The following is a 13,704-nucleotide window of genomic DNA, read 5'->3' on the forward strand; positions in this document are numbered from 1 at the left end:
ACACACACACGAACATTCACACACCTTCACACACACAACATCACTCACTGCCCTCCCCTGTTGGAGACCCGACTTACCTGTGTTTAGGGGGTCCTCTGGCAGGAGAAGGGACAGGGCGCTGCTGCCACCAGCAGTGCCTGCCAGCAGAACATTGCCAGGCCGTATTATGGGTCATGATACAGCTGGTAGCGGTCTACTGGTGTGGTGCTGCTGGTGGCAGCAGCGCCACCTTACCGCCATCCGCCGGCATAGCCACAGCCGGATTTCTGCCATTCTTCTGGCAGAAATCCAGCTTTGGTCATAATACGGCGGCTGGCTGGTAGGCAAGGCGATGGTCACCACGGCGGTAGGCAGTATTTACCGCCAATCTCCAAATGAGGGCCTATATCTGTAACGTTTGTAACAGACTACCTGTTAGAAATGGGGTGTCTGGTTGGCAGTCAGTTTGCACCCTGTCCAAGGAGGCATCCTCACTCTAGTCAGATACATACTTAAGATAGCCTCTGCTCACTCCCTTGGTAGCTTTGCACAAGCAGTCAGGGTATCTCACTCCATAGAAAACAATGGATGCCTTGATGTTACATAAAGTACCTGTTTTGCGTCAAAAATAAAGCCACATGGGGGAGCGTGTGTCCGAAAAGTCAGCAATGCGCCAATTTCTCTCTCGCAAGAGAGTGATGCATTAATTTTTGAACAGGCACCATGGATCCAGACAGGTTCACGTTGATTGTGACGCCCAGCAACAATGTGTGTGTGATGAGGAACTGCTCTTCAGCCCTTTTCCTTGGCAGAGGTTCCTCTTGAGTCCAGAAGTAATCTAACAGTCTGGGGTTTCGACTCCACTACTTCTGCCTTTGAACAATGTGAATCTCAAAGGAAAGTCCCTGTTGTTCACAAGATCCTGCCTTGCCCAGGCCTGGCCGCAGACACACACCAGGGGGCTGCATTGTGTGAGGGCAGGCACAGCCCTTTCAAGTTGTAAGTGCCAGCTGCTCCCTACCCACTCTAGCCCAGGAGACTCATCAAGATATGCAGACTACACCTGAGTTCCCTTTCTGTCACTGTCTAGTGGAGATTCACAAACAGTCCGACTGTCAGTCTGACCCAGACAGGAAATACACAAGCAGGCAGAGGCACAGAATGGTTCCGTAAGAAAATGGCAACTTTCTAAAAGCAGCATTTTCAAACTGACAATCCAAAAAACAACTTTGGTCAAAAGATGTATTTTTAAATTGTGAGTTCAGAGACCCCGAACTCCATATCTCTATCTGATCCCAATGAACTGCACATAAAAGATGTATTTTTAAATTGAGAGTTGAGAGACTCCAAACTCCAAATCTCTATCTGCTCCCAATGGGAAACTGCACTTAAAAAAGATTTTTAAAGGCAGTCCCCGTATTAACCTATGAGAGATAGGCCTTGCAACAGTGAAAAACGAATTTGGCAGTATTTCACTGTCAGGACAAGGAAAACACATCAGTACTTGTCCTACCTTTAACATACACTTCACCATGCCCATTGGGCTACCTAGGGCCTACCTCAGGGGGGACTTACATGTAAGAAAAGGGAAGGTTTGGGCCTGGCAAGTGGGTACACTTACCAGGTCAAATTGGCAGTGCAAGGCTGCACACACAGACACTGAGGTGGCAGGTCTGAGGCATGTTTACAGGGCTACTCATGTGAGTGGCTCAATCAGTGCTGCAGGCCCACCAGTATCATTTAATTTACAGGCCCTGAGCAACTCTAATGCACTTTACTAGTAAATCAAATATGCCAATCAGGGAAAAGCCAATTACCATACAATTTACACAGACAACATATGCATTTTAGCACTGGTTAGCAGTGGTAAAGTGCCCAGATTCCTCAAGCCAACAAAAACAGGTCAGGAAAACATAGGATGAAGAAGGCAAAAAGTTTGGGGATGACCCTATACAAAGGGCCAGGTCCAACATGACCCACCTGCAAATCTCAAACTATCTGTTCATGATCTGATGTTAAGTAAAACTGAAATTCCCTAAGTGCTCGCAATTGTTATTAGTCTCAAACACTGTGTCACATCTGAACAGTTTGATGTAGGGGCACTCTGTCACATGTGACATGTATGTTGGCCAACATATCAGAATTAGATGAGCTTCAATGCAGTAGGAAATGGTGTGTGTGCATTCATGCATGTTTTTGAAGGACTATTACATCTGCCAAAATCAAAATGAACCACAGATTGATCTTTTAAGTCTGAAATATTGTTGATAATGCCCCTTGTATGGTGTGCACTCACAGCCCATTTGTGCATATGTGTTTTTATACTTGCACAATGATATAGATCAAAGATCTAAGTAAACCTTTGAACAATAGCGTGTTCATACACTTGGCCAGGTCCTCAACATCCAAAAGGGAAACTGTCCATGCCACAGCATTGTAAAGCATTGTAGTGTCAACCCATCATTTTTAATATAGAGATGAGTATGGCAACACCTTTTCACGTGCACCAGAGAGGTTTTCATGAACCGTGTGACGAAAGGGTAGGTTGCAACTTCCTCCAGAAGTAAAGTCACACATATCTCATCTGCAAAGTTACAAATACATTATTGACAATGGGCTTGATTTATAGTTTGAAAGTTGTGTTACTGCATCACAAATGTGACATAAAAAGTGATTTATATGCAATGGCACTTGTAATAAGGTGGATAGGATATCCATCATGTTTGTGACTCAATAGCTGTCCACCATATATACTTTTTCATAATAATAAACTTTCCTTTGTGTTGCTGTTCTTTGGCCTTTGGCTCCCCATACAAGGCAGGGGAGGGCTTTGTCAGAATGTGCTGCATCGTGGGAGTCAGTGACCCCAGCATCCACTTTCCTCTGCTAGGAGAACCATTCACGTTTTGTTAGCGCAATGAGGTGGATCCTCCACTGAAAATCCTCCCAACATTTCCTGCAGTAAATGTGGCAGCACATGATTGTCTGTAAGCACAATTGCCTCCTGATGGGCCACCAGATCTTTTTCTTATTGTGGAGGCTGACCTATACAGAGGAATATAAGAAAACAAAATGTATATATATTTTTTAATAATCAGCTTTTGGTAAACATAACCATCATAATTTAAACAAAAGTATTTAAATATAAATATTTATTTCACTTATGTTGGGACTGATTAGGATGTTTTTTAATGTGTTACTATGTTACTAATTTGATGGATATACTGTCAACATTTTTACAAGTGAGTGATAGTCTATGGGCCTCATTCTGACCCTGGCGGACGGCGGAGGCCGTCCGCCAGGGTACCGCCGCTGAATGACCGCACCGCGGTCAAAAGACCGCGGCGGCCATTCAGACATTTCCTCTGGGCCGGCGGGCGCTCTCCAAAAGAGCGCCCGCCGGCCCAGAGGAAATGCCCCTGCAACGAGGACGCCGGCTCAGAATTGAGCCGGCGTAGTTGCAGGGGTGCGACGGGTGCAGTTGCACCCGTCGCGTATTTCAGTGTCTGCTTAGCAGACACTGAAATACTTTTCGGGGCCCTCTTACGGGGGCCCCTGCCGTGCCCATGCCATTGGCATGGGCACAGCAGGGGCCCCCAGGGGCCCCGCGGCACCCCCTACCGCCATCCTGTTCCTGGCGGGCGAACCGCCAGGAACAGGATGGCGGTAGGGGGTGTCAGAATCCCCCATGGCGGCGCAGCAAGCTGCGCCGCCATGGGGGATTCTAAGGGCAGCGGTAAACCGGCGGGAGACCGCCGGTTTGCCTCTTCTGACCGCGGCCGAACCGCCGCGGTCAGAATGCCCTGCGAGGCACCGCCGGCCTGTCGGCGGTGCTCCCACCGACCCTGGCCCCGGCGGTCTTAGACCGCCGGGGTCAGAATGACCCCCTATGTCACTTGTAATAAGGTAAATGGCACATCTGTTATGTTGTGAGGGAGTAACCTGTCAAACAACTTACTATTCCTGGTATTATTGTATTTTATTATTGTTATGAAAAGTGTATGTTAGTTTTACATTAGCCGTAATTTAAAGCTTCGTTGTGTCATAAAGACAGTACTCTGGCCCACATTTATTACTTTTTGGACAAGTTACTCCATGACAATGTAAGTGAGAGGCTGGCCAGATTACAAGTGCCTTATACAGTATTGGACTTTTATACCCTAGACATATAATCACATGACTATATCACACTGTGATGAAGTAGTCCTTCTGACAAACATAATCTCGACCTTAGTGTCTTATGTAGAGGATTAAGAACAACAGTAGATGTGGCACTCAATTTGTCACAAACCCATCTGTATGAGTCTTTCCTCTCTTTCTGTGGCAAAGGGATTCAGGCAAGCAAACCATACTCTATTCTTTCTGACAGAAATCATGTTACTTCCTGGCGTTGTTGACTCAAAGAGTGAATGCTATTGGATTAAATGCTATTACGAATCTGCAAATGTATGTACAAAGATGCCTGTTTGACATAGGGCAATCGCTTCTCTTAAAAAGCTACTGTAATCACTGTGTATCCTTTAGTGTTCCACGCCTGTCCTCCCTATAATGTTCTTTTCCTTTTCTGAGGTGGGAAGAGGTTTCCTATCGGTGTTGCAGTCTGTGCTTACCAGTAGTTGTCCATGACTCGAGGGTGGATGTTTTTCTATAGCAATTGCATGCTTTCTGTCTTTGGCTGGTTGGTATTGTCTGATTAGCCTGGATTTTGTTGTCTTTTGATTGGACTGTTGGTTGGCCATTGATTACTTATGTACACTGAATTAAATAAGCAAACAGTTGTTGTTTTTCTGATTGGTAGGTGTTGAAAATACAAAGGAATGCTTGTTGACTTTTTGTTTTAAGGCACTCAATAAGAAAGGGTTTAACTTGATATGGGACCGGACTTCCTACTTTACTTGACAATAGTTTTTTCTTGTAGGTTGACAGTATTCCTCTCCTGAGCGATATGTTGCATTCAGAGTTGTAACTAAGCAAGCTATACTTGATTTTTTGGGGAGTTGGTTAGATATTTAGCAATATAAGTGAGGTATTTGTTTGAAAGCTAGTAATTCATGTTCTTAGGGATTAAATTGTTTTGTTTAGCTACTTCTTTTCCCCATAAATGAGGTACAATTTACTGCTGTAGTTCGAGAATGGAGTTAGCTCGAGAGTGGAGATCAGTTCGTAGTCTTGTGAAGAATTAGACAAGAAGGGGGTAAGTTAGAGGTCCTTTCAGAAAAACAGAACATGAGGTTTAAGAAACACTTTCTTTGTAACTACTGCTTACTTTCCTTCATAGAGGTGATGACACCACACAAAAGTGCTCCTTACAAATCAGCCTAACTTGTTCTATATGGATCACATAGGTTAGTTTCCACTTTGTCACTAAAATTAGTCTCATCTCTGACATCAGGAACTGGCGAATGATGAGGCAGATGCCTGAATTGCAAAGAGTCTTGTGTACTGTACATTCTAGGATGGTGAGCAGTCAACATGTGTCCTTTGCTAGTTACAACTTCGTAGGTTCAGCATCAATGGGAGCATAAGATATGTGTTTTTCTGTTGTCGCACCAAAACTTGATCTCCTTCATTAAAAACAGTGTTTCTGGCACATCAAAATTGTCGGCATAAATTTTCATATTTTGTTTATGACACAAGTCTGTTCGATGAAGTTCCTCACCTAATGTAAATCCTTTGTTGGTCCATTCCAGAAACGTGGTCGTCATGGCTCTCCTGAACATAATCATGGCAGGAATTTCACCTGTTGTTGAAATAAGAGTCAACTCATAAGCTTGCAGAGTAGTATGGAGAGCTGACTTCAAATTAGGCTTCTCCAATTTAGCAAAGTCTTTTTGAGGGAGCTCATAAAGTGTTCTATACCAACTTTTGCTTGTTGCCATAGAGGTGTGCTTTTCTGATGCTTTACATTGAGATGAACTTGAAAGTCACTGAATTCTTGCCTGTTGAAAGGAGGGCTATTGCCAGACTTCAGAATGGAAGGAATTCCCCATATTACAAACATGCCATCTAATTTCTTGATGACTTTTTCTTGAGTAATGGATAAGAAATCTTCTACTAGTGGAAAACAGGAATAATCATTGATAATCACCATCAGGTGATGTCCATTGTCAAGGGATCCAAAGAAATCAACAGCAATTCTATGCCATACATGTTTTGGTGACCTCCAACACATTCAAAGTATGTGAGTGATTTTGGGAGATAAGCAATTGCACAAATGACAGGTCTACAATTCTCTTTCAACTCTCCTGCCAAAATGAGGAAACCAAACTCAGTCTTGTAGTGCTCATTTAGTTGCAACAATTTCACAATGTCCCTCATGGGCCACTTCAAGTACTTGTTGTTGCGGACTCTCTGGTATGGCAATTATTGAACCATGTAAGACAATACCTTCTTGAGTAATAGACAGTTCATCTTTCATATTTTTGCCCATCTGATATTTACTGTCACGTGTGCAAGGTCAAGTCTGCTGTTTCCAGGATTGATGTACGAAAATGCCTTTTATTATCACCATGTCACTGTCTGGTACTGTGGGGTACTGGACTTTACAATGAAGTTAATGTAGGCTTCAGCAGCTTTGTAAGGGGTACCATGACACTGCACAGGCACTCATGAAAAGTAGTCAGCAGGATTTTAATCTTTCCCTGGTCAGTGCACAATAGTGTAGTCATATTCCTGTAGTCACAAACCCTAGCATTAAATTCTAGGAGGCATAATGGCTTTTAGATTGCCAAAGATGGTAAGTAAGATGGTGGAAATGTTCACAAGCCACACCACTGCTAAGCTTTCTTTCTCCGGTTGTGATTAGGCACGTTGGATTTGTGCAAACTCTTGCATGAATATGCCACAATACACCTTCGAGCATTTGGGTGTCCAGTGTGCTTGGCAAGGATCGCACCTAAACTGACTGGGCTAGAATCAACAACAACCTCTTTTTTTATAAATCTTTGGATCAAAGTAGACCATTACAGTGGTGTTCTCAATTGCATGTTTGATTTTCTTAAAATTTTGTTGACATTTGTGTGACCAGAAGAATGAAGCATTTTTTATTGTTAAGTCACACTGACTGTGGCAAAGTCACATAGTTATCTAGACCAGGAACTGGCCATGCCAAGGAATAAACGTAACGTGCTAATATCTTTTGGTGGAATGGTGGCTGACAAAGCTTGTACTTTATCTGGATCTGCATCATACCCCCATCAGAAAAGATATGGCCAAAGTATTTGAGTTTTGTTTTGTTAAACTCACATTTCTCAGCATTCAGAGTTAAACCTGCTTCAGCAAGTAAACAACATCCTTGTGTAAGAGCGTTATCATGTTCATTTGAGGAGCTCCAAAAAACAATATATCATCACTGTAATTAAAAGAAGTCATGGCAGGTTGTATAATATGTCGAATTACATCTTAAAAAAGTTCTGCAGCTGATCACACACCGAACCATAAGCATTTATATGTGAACAAACCAGCATGGGTTGAAAAGACAAATTTGTACCTACAATTTTCTTCAAGTTCCAATTGATGATATCCTTTGTTTAGATCAAGGTGAGAGAAGACTTTGACACCATTTAGCTAAGTAATCAGGTCAGCAATGTGCTGACCAGAATGTCATTCTCTTTTAATTTGCCTTGTTAGCTTGATGCATATCACTACAGATGCGTACAGCTCCTACACTGTTGTTTTTGGGCACTACCACTATGGGCAAAATGCACAAAGTTGGACCAGTAGTCTGCTCAATAATATCATGCTTTAGTAATGTCTCAAGCTCTTTCTCAACAGATTCTTGTAGATGAAATGCAATCTATGTGTGTCTTTTAGCAACTGGACAAATTTCCTCATTGGTATGCAGTTTCACTTTCATGTTCTTATGTTATCTGCTTCTGCTCACAGTGTTCGCTTGCAACTGGTTGTCGCTGCTCGTTGCATTTTCTGCCTTTATCGTTCCATTTTACCTGGTTGTCATTGCCTTTAGCGGTTCTCTGGACCTGGTTGTCACTGTCTTTAGCATTTCTCTGTATCTGGTTGTCCCTGCCTTTAGCGTTGTCTTACTGTATGATTTATATCTCAGTGTCACATAGTGGTGCAGAACCTCTTTCACGGCCATACCAGCAAGTTTCTGGCTGAAGATGCTTTAACTTCTTAATGAAGTTTTCATTATCTTCAACCACTTCACACTGGCTGGGGCGGCGGTTTGACTCCACATACGCCAAACATAAATCTTCTTCGACTGAGGCATGCTCAAGCAGTTTGTTGGACCATGGCAAACTCTCTGGGAGAGCACTATCAATCTTCTGGTTACCTAACCCACATCTCATTGCCAGATCTGGCTATCAATCTTCGGGTTACTTAATCCATATCTCATTGCCAGATCCAGGTTCTCCATGTTGGACTTTTTTCCTTTTAAAGGGTCATCTCAAATCTTTTTGCCTCCTGCCTCCTATTTTTTCTGACCTGTTGTTGTTGGCTTTAGGACTTTAAGCACTTTACCACTCATAACCAGTCCTAAAGTGCATATGCTCTCTGTGTAAAGTGTATTGTTGATTGGTTTATCCATGATTGGCATATTTGATTTACTGGTAAGTCCCTAGTACAGTGCACTAGAGGTGCCCAGGGCCTGTAAATCAAATGCTACTAGTGGGCCTGTAGTACTAGTTGTGCCACCCACATTAGTAGCCATGTAAACATGTCTCAGACCTGCCACTGCAGTGCCTGTGTGTGCAGTTTTAAACTGTCAGTTCGACTTGGCAAGTGTACCCACTTGCAAGGTCTAAACCTTCCCTTTTCTTACATCTAAGACAACCTTAAGGTAGGCCCTAGGTAGCCCCATGGGCAGGCTGCAGTGTATGTTTAAGGTAGGACATATACTAATGTGTTGTATATGTACTGACAGTGAAATACTGCCACATTTGTTTTGCACTGTTGCAAGGTCTGATAGGTTAACATGAGGACTGCCTTTAAATATGATTAAAGCGTAGATTCCCTTTGGGAGCAGATAGACATGTGGAGTTTGAGGTCTCTGAACTCACAATTTAAAGATACATCTTTTAGTGAAGTTGGTTCTGAGACTGTGAGGGTCATTCTGACCCTGGCGGGCGGGGGGAGCCGCCAAATGGCCGCTCCGCGGTCAGAAGACCGCGGATGCCATTCTGGCTTTCCCGCTGGGCCGGCGGGCGACCGCCAAAAGAGCGCCCGCCGGCCCAGCGGGAAAGGCCCTGCAACAAGGAAGCCGGCTCCGAATGGAGCCGGCGGAGTTGCAGGGGTGCGATGGGTGCAGTTGCACCTGTCGCGATTTTCACTGTCTGCTAAGCAGACAGTGAAAATCTTTATGGGGCCCTGTTAGGGGGCCCCTGCACTGCCCATGCCAGTGGCATGGGCAGTGCAGGGGCCCCCAGGGGCCCCACGACACCCGTTCCCGCCATCCTGTTCTTGGCGGTAAAAACCGCCAGAAACAGGATGGCAGGAAGGGGGTCGGAATCTCCATGGCGGCGCTGCTTGCAGCGCCGCCATGGAGATTCAGCCCATGCAGGGGAAATCCGGCGGGAAACCTCCGGATCCCCTTTTCTGACCCCGGCTTTACCGCCGCGGTCAGAATGGGCTGGGAAGCACCGCCAGCCTGTTGGCGGTGCTTCCGTGGTCCCCGGCCCTGGCGGTCTTGGACCGCCAGGGTCGGAATGACCCCCTGTGTGTTTTAAAATGCCACTTTTAGGCATTTTCTTGATTAAACAATTCTGTGACTCTGCCTGTATGTGGATTCCCTGTCTGGGTCAGTTTGACAGTTGGGCTGTTTCCACCTCTCTCTAGACAGTGACACAACGGGATCTGAGGTGTAGCCTACATATCCTGATGAGCCATCTGTGCTAGGAGGGAGGGGAGAAGTGGTCACTTACACCTGAAAGGGCTGTGCCTGCCCTCACACAACGCAGTCTCCAACCCCCTGGTGTGTGTCTGGGGACTGGCCTGGGCAAGGCAGGATTTCACAAAAAAAGAGAGACTTTCCTTTGAAGTAGGCCTACTTCAAAGGCAGAACTGGTTATAAGAAGGGCACCCAAACCCATGAAAATTAGATCACTTCTGGAAATCAAGAGGAACCTCTGCCTGGAGAAGAGCTGAAGAGCTGAGGAGAAGTACTGCCCTGCCTGTGACTGTGCTTTGTGGAGCTATCCTGCAGTTGCTGCTTCTGCCAGAGTAAGAGTACAAAGACTGGACTTTGTGCTGCCTTCCTTCTTGTGAAAATCTCCAAGGCCTTGATTTAGAGCTTGCCTCCTGTTGTTGAAGTCTCAGGGCCATCAAAGACTTCTCTCTGGCAGCACCTGGACTCTCTGCTGAGCATCCTGCCCTGCCAAGTGGTTCCCTATCCAGTTCTTGGGGCCTTGAAAGGTGAAGCTGGAAGACCAAGACTGAAAATGCATGCACAGACCGCCGTGCGGTAAAATGTTCGACGCACCTTCCGAGACGTGGCTGAGAAACGACGCACAGACAGCTTCGCAGCTGAAGTCTACTCTCCACCTGCATTGCGGCTGGAAGATCGATGCACGCGGCTGGAGAAGCGTCGCGCAACACCCGCTGACAGAGGCTGTTAAAATCACAACACCACATAGCGTGGTTTTCTGATACTGTGCGACAGAATTTTTGACGTAAACCTTGCTGGGTGTGAAGAAACAACACAAAGCCTGCCCGGACCCGAGGTGCCTGTCCGGACCGACGCATCACTCTCCTGCGGAGAGGAAAAACGCTGCACGCTGATCTGACCAGAGGAAGAACGATGCATGGTCTCGCTTGCGAGTGAGAAATCGACACATCGCTGGCCTTTTTTGACGCACACTCATTCGTGGGGTGTTATTTTGATGCAACCCAGGTACTTTTTCACACTAACATCATTAGCACTGTTTTTTAAGGATTTAAGACTCTTTTTGCTTTTTAATTCATAACTTGACTTGTGTATGGTGGTTTTTGTGTCGTTTTGGTCTTGATTTGTTTAGATAAATATTACCTATTTTTCTAAACCAATGTCTTGTCATTTTGAAGTGTTTTCACTGAGTTACTGTGTGTGTTGGTACAAATACTTTACACCTAGACTCTGAAGTTAAGCCTGCCTGCTTGTGCCAAGCTACCAACTGGGTGAGCGGGGGTTAACTGAAGGGGATTCTCCTTTACCCGGACTAGAGTGAGGGTCCTTGCTTCGACAGGGGGTAACCTGACTGCCAACCAAAGAACCCATTTCTAACACTGGTGATCAGCGGTTGGGATTGGACTTGTATTTGTACGTGACACACAGTGACTAAGTATACACTCCTGTTTTCAGTTCAGACCACTACGTGAGCACATACTACTTGTCTTATGATATTTGCTTTTTCTCTTATGGGACTTTTTCCTGCTTCCATATTTTTGGTGACCTCTTTGTTGATTTTGGAACTTTGCATTTGAACTGCATCCTTACCAACATGCCTCCATCTGGGGATTCACCAGCTGTGTCTGCAAATCTGTTTTTGAGTTGGAGAAGCAGGAGAGTTGCACAGTTGCTCAACTGAAACAGTTTTGTAAGGATCTTGCCTGCCCCATCAGGAGCTCCACCGGGAAGGAGGAGCTGCAAAAGTCATTCAGGGTGTGGGTGGCAGCCAAGGAGGCTGGAGGGTACACAAAGGAGGAGGATAAGGGTGAGGAGGTTCAGAGGATTCATAAGGGTGTAGTGAATGTACCTGTTACGCCTGGGGCAGGGTCTCCAGGATAGGTAGCAGTGTGTCATCCAGAGGTCTGACTCCTGAAGAGTTGCAGGGCAGACAGGAGGAGAGGGCTCACCTGTTGTAGTTAGAGAAGCTGAGGATGGCCTTACAAGAGAAAAGGATAATCTTGGCTTATGAACTAAGATTGAGGAAGCTGGAAGTCATGAAGGCTGAGTCCTGCTTAGATGGTGGCAGCAACAACTTTATGTTCAGTACTGATGAAGAAGTGCACATGCCCAGAGACTTGGTGCCCTACTTGAAGGAGGGGGTTAACATACAAAAGGAGGTTCAGAGATATGAGGTAGCTCCAGTGATGCACAGGGTCCCTGAGGTGGATTGGGGAACTGGCATGGAGAGTCATATTCCTACTGGTAGCAGTCCTGGTAATGGAGTGTGGAGACATCCCAGAAGAGTGTGGGTTGAGTGTCAGGGATAGTCAGGTGGTGCTGTCTCACCAGTCTCAGGAGGGTGATGTGGGTACGTTTTCAAGGCTGAGTCACTGGATGGTTGGGTGAAGGGTAGTTTGGTTAATTCATGTGAGGGGCTACGTGATGTAAATGTTGGAGAGCATATGTCCACTCCTTATTTTCCAGAGCTACGCCAACATTAGGTGGAGTGTGAGTTCTCTGACCCCAGGGAACTTACACTGGAGGCAGACCTCTGTGTGAGTACCAGAGAGTCTGAAGAGGCAATTGGGGGTGCTCCTGAAGGGAGTGGTCTAGGTATTTCCCAAACAGGTGAGGTGGGAAAGGATTGCAGTGTCCCAGGTAGGTCTCTGTGTAGTGGGATGGGTGAGGGATCCCATGTCCAGTCTCAGAGGAGAGGGAATGGGGTTGGGCTGAGGCCCAGGGTGCCCGAGATCCAGTCCCAGGTCCTGGAGAGTTCTATGAGGGAATGCCAGGAGGTGAGCCTAGCCTCTGCTGTAGGGCCATCTGCTGAGGGAGACTCCACAGTGTCAGGAGAACTTGGGGGTGCGGCTGTAGCCAGCCCCCCACCAGTTCTGATGTCTGACAGTACCACTCCTAGTGAGGAGGTGCAGATGTCCAGACAGAGGGTTAAGAGGGGGTTGCGGGCCCCAGTGGAGAACCTGTAGGGTCAAGGGTCAGCTCTGAAGTCAGATCCCCTGTGGAATGACCTTGGTGAAACCATTTCTGAGTTGGGGGGAATCCAGACTCTGCCAGATGGGCATGAGTCAGGAGACCTGCACCAGCCTGAGTCTTGTGGGCCCTTGGGGAGGGTGTGTCCCTTGTGGGGGGGGAGGTGTGCCCCACAGGAGGTCCTGGTGTGCCAGGCAACGGTTCAACCTCAGGGTGGTGGCCTTGGGTTGGATGATCAGGTTCAGGTCGTAAACTCTGACCTGATGGGGCATAGCTGTGCTCCCAAGGAAGTCCTGGGTTGCCAGGCAGTGGTTCAACCGCAGGGTGGTGACTCTGGGTTTGATGGTCAGGTTCAGGGGGTAAACTCTGACCTGATGGGGCATAGCTGTGCTTCCAAGGAAGTCCTGGGTTGCCAGGCAGTGGTTCAACCGCAGGGTGGTGACTGTGGGTTTGATGGTCAGGGGGTAAACTCTGACCTGATGTGGGGTAGGTGTGCCCCCCAGGAAGTCCTGGTGTGCCAGGCAGTGGTCCAGTCTGAGGGTACAGACCCTAGACTGGAAGATCAGGTGCAGGGGGTAAACCCTGACCTGAAGGGGAGGAAGTTTGCCCAAGCACCCCTCTGCTGTGACTTCCAGAGGTATCCTCCATGGTGGGGGTGGTGCAGAATCCTAGGAGTAGGGGCAGGGAAGGGAGAGACTCACCCCTGATCTGATGTTCAATTTAAGGGTACAGACCCTGGATTGAAAGGCCAGGTTCAGGGTGTCCCCCCTGACCTGGAGGGAGGGGCTCCTTCTAGCAGTGGCCCTACCATGGTGCCTTCTGGGGGAGCCACTCCTAGTTGGGGGGTGAAGGACCCCAGAAGGAAGGGCAGGTGGAGGGAAGCCTTGCCCCTGGCCCAACCTGAAGATACAGAC

This window comes from Pleurodeles waltl, chromosome 2_2 (genome assembly GCF_031143425.1).
Source record: "Pleurodeles waltl isolate 20211129_DDA chromosome 2_2, aPleWal1.hap1.20221129, whole genome shotgun sequence".
Classification (NCBI taxonomy): domain Eukaryota; kingdom Metazoa; phylum Chordata; class Amphibia; order Caudata; family Salamandridae; genus Pleurodeles; species Pleurodeles waltl.